This window comes from Sinohyriopsis cumingii, chromosome 16 (assembly GCF_028554795.1).
Source record: "Sinohyriopsis cumingii isolate HCF-2022 chromosome 16, ASM2855479v2, whole genome shotgun sequence".
NCBI lineage: Eukaryota > Metazoa > Mollusca > Bivalvia > Unionida > Unionidae > Sinohyriopsis > Sinohyriopsis cumingii.
This window is the reverse complement of record NC_142976.1, coordinates 63,905,528-63,909,834: the sequence shown is the minus strand read 5'-3', so window position 1 is coordinate 63,909,834 and position 4,307 is coordinate 63,905,528.

The window sequence follows — 4,307 nt, the reverse complement described above, 5'->3', positions numbered from 1 at the left end:
TTTCCTGACAGAAACATGGCTAAAAACATCAGGCGATGAGCCCAAGTGTGCGGATCTAACACCCACTGGTTACTCCATCAAGTCGTTCCCCGTAACTCTCGCGAAGGTGGAATTGATGTCATCACAAAGAACTCCATGATCAAACGTCTTAACCACACCACAACATTCAATTTCGACCACACATCGTTTGAACTAGTCCAAACCACACTCACACTGGAGCAAAGGTCAGTCCATTTTTCTGCCTATACCGCCCTCCTCCTAGTAGAAAAAACAAGCTATCTGGATCTCTCTTTCTGGAGCAGTTTCCAAATCTCCTGGAGTATGGAAATTCGATAGGTGGCAACCTGATTATTCTTGGAGATTTCAACTTTCACTTTAACTGTCCCGGAAACCCAAACACATCAAAACTTATAGATTCCATTAATGTTTTCAGCCTCAAACAATTAACCAACCCACCCATAAGCATGGTCACATTTTAGACTGGATTCTTCATAGACCTGATGATAACATTCTACGGTCCTCCCTGGTATCCCATGACCTTGCATCAGATCACCTCTGCATTATATGCCATCTTGACGTATCAGTCCCTAACCATCCACCTTTCTCTGCTACTAAGAGAAACCTCCGTATGATAAATAGAACCAAACTAATGCACGACATCCAAGCAAACCTAACAACTTGCTTACCTCCTACAGCAAAACAACTCGATAACTGCCAGCGTTCATTGCTCGACAAACATGCCCCAGCTACCAAGTGCAGAGTATCAATTTAAAAGTGTTCTCCATGGTATAGCAGTGTTAGGGACCAGCTTCGCACTGCTAAAAGAGACCGCCGTAAAGTTAAGAGGCTTTGGCTTTCCACCAGACTCACTATTCATAAGCAAATATATAAAGCCGCTAAGAAGAATGTCACAAATATAGTCCATGCAGCGAAATCAGCCCACTACACTACTAAGATCATGGAAAGTTCCAGCTACAAAGAGCTCTTCGAGATTACTAACAAGCTAATGTCAAGGAACAAATCTACACCACTTCCAACTACTTTCTCTCCAGTCGACCTTCCGGACATGTTTGCAATTTTCTTCCGTGACAAACTACAAACCATTATAGATAAGCGTGACACCACAATTTCATTGACTCGTCGTCACCATACAGTTGGGATACAGAATTTGAGCGGCAACCATTAGCAGCACTTGAACCTGTCACTATGGATTTCGTACGTACAATCCTGATGAAGAGTGCACCAAAGTCATGTGAACTTGATCCAATTCCAACATCACTGCTGCTTGAGTGCTTCGATCCAGTATTGCCTTCACTAACTGATGTTATTAAAACCTCTCTCTCATCCGGGGAATTCCCATCATTTTTCAAAACTGCCATTGTAAAACCTCTGCTGAAGAAACCAACACTAGACCATAACGATTTAAAGAACTACCGACGAGTTTCTAATCTCCCATTCATATAAAAAATCTTAGAAAAGGTTGTTCTATCCCAGCTTGTATCTCATCTGAATTCAAACAGTCTTTTTAGCAATGTACAATCTGCATATCGCCCTTGTCACAGTACTGAAACTACTCTTCTAAAAGTAGTTAATGATATCCTCTCTGTTTTGGATAGCGGAAAGATTACAGTCCTCACCCTCCTTGATTTGTCTGCAGCATTTGACACAATAGACCATGATATATTGCTTCACCGTCTCCAGCATGTATTTGGCATTCATGATACAGCCTTACTGTGGTTCAAGTCCTACTTGGTCAACAGGACACAAATTGTATCTGCAAATGGAATACACTCCAGCCCAGTTGATCTATGTTGTGGTGTTCCACAGGGGTCTGTTCTTGGACCTGTTCTCTTAATTCTGTACACTCATTCGCTCTCAAGTGTCATAGATCATGATCCATTGTCTCACCAATTGTACGCTGATGACACCCAAATATACAAATCTAGCCACCCAACTGAAGTTGATGCTACCATCCAAGGTGTAGAGAGGTGCATGTCTGATGTGAAATCATGGATGACATGTAACAAGCTGCAGATGAATGATGATAAAACTCAGGCCATTCCGATTACAACACAAAGACTTTCCCATTCACATCCTTTACCTCAAACAATAAATATCAGCAACACCAACATTAAATTCACACAATCAGTACGAAACCTAGGTGTTACTCTGGACAGTACTCTCACATTGCACCAACATGTCATGAACATATGCAAGGCTGCATATCTTGAGCTGAGACGCATCAGCTCAATTCGCAACTATCTTTCAGTTGATGCCACTAAAACACTTGTGTTTATTAGTAATTTCAAGACTGGACTATTGTAACTCAATTATGTCTGGTTCATCTCAATATCTGCTCCAGAAACTTCAAAAAGTTCAAAACACAGCTGCTCGGATCATACTTAGAGTACCACGATCAGAGCACGCGTCCCTGCTGCTCTGTACCCTACACGGGCTATCCATTCGATCCAGAATGAAACACAGAATTTGTTCTCTGTGCTACGTTTCACTGTCGGACTCTAGTCCAACATACCTATCAGACCTCACCTATGTGTACACACCAGCAAGATACTTACGCTCCTCTTCCGAGAATCGTATACTCATTATTCCCACTATGAAAACAAAGTCATATGGACAGCGTTCTTTTGCATAGCAGGGCCCAGCAACGTGGAACGAATTGCCCACTGAACTTAGACACAAAGACACAGTGATCCCATTCAAGAGTGCTCTCAAAACTCACTTATTTCGACAGCAAGAACAAACTTAAAGACCTAATAATGTTTCCTACCTTAAGTATTCTCAGCATGTTGTTTTTATGTTTTCTAATTTCATGGTGTTTGTTTTTGTAATCATATCATTATATGTTTTTTATCTTATAGGTGTTGTCTAATGTTGTAAAGCGCTTAGAGCTTCTAAAGATTAGGCGCTATACAAAGTCCTCATTATTATTATTATTATTATTATTATTATTATCTTAGTTAGATTTTGCCAGCCTGACTGAGATCTGATAAGCGCGTAAAATTACATAGAATCTATAAATAAATGGGTTGACAATTACTAATATTAATCTTAATAATAAGGTTTGACTACGTTGGTTTAATTTCTCATTGTCTAGTGGGGTTTGGACAGTTCTAGAAGACTTAATTAATTGAGTAGTAAGATCCAACACAAGAGGTATGTTGTGAAATAAGGTCGTAAATAAAGGTGTATAGGAGTATTCATTCCTATTTTGAAATCCTTCTCATTTCTTGTGTTCCTGTTGTAAGTCTGCATGCATGTTTTAAGTTGTGTTTAGATATTATTCGAGAGGAAGAACATTTGTTTGAACTGTTCAGTGGAAACAGAAAGTGCTGATTTTGATATTATTCTGGAACTGTTGTGAATTAGTCAAAGGAGTTCTTGACGACGCCATCTTGACAACGTCACGATTCTTGGCTGACTAGTACATCTACGGTTTTAAAATTTATAAGGAACTTTTCATTCTTTTGGACTTTCGTAAAACTTTTTCAGAATTATTTTGGATTCACGTAAGTTCCTCTCACATTTTCTTTTATAACTTTGATAATTAAATTATTTGTTAAGTTTTACAAAACTTATTGGTTTTGCTTCTTTCTGTTTCTTAGTTTACGACCATAGAGTCGTAACAGTGAGCTCACTGGTCCCTTAATCTGTCCCAGTGGAAATCGTCAGGGTTGTATTCTTTTGCAATTATTGTTTCCACCACATTTTAAAACGTTTTACGCTCTTCAAACTGTTTAAGCGGAAAGATATTCGTGGTATAGATAAAGACAGTGTGCAGTGAATAAAGTTTTGTCTCCCGTAAACCCATATTGAAATGCAACATCTGCTAAGAAAAAACATTAGTCATATTGTGATAAATGGGAATTCAATTTTTACTGGGACAAAACAATTGTTTTAGTACACCGAACGGAGGCTCTCTAAGAAAATATGAAAATTGAAACCATCGGCTCTGTTTTGTTTCATGCCACTCATATTTCTGGAGTATTTTGTCGATTTGATCTAGTTTTAACGTTTTTATTTTTATCGCATGGAGTTTGGTATTATAAATACCTGACATGGATCAGATTAAATACCAAACAATTTTATCAGAACAAGTTTGGAATTATTTGTCTCATTTAAGAGCAATCTGTTTAAATTCAGAAAACTTTCTGCATGTAATCCTTTTCAACTTTTTCAATCAAAGATATTACCAGTTTTGTAATATGGAACTCAGGTCTGGTGTTTTGGTCATGCATCTGATAAAAAAAAAGGTGCGTGCATAATACTTATCACAACACGAAGCTCTC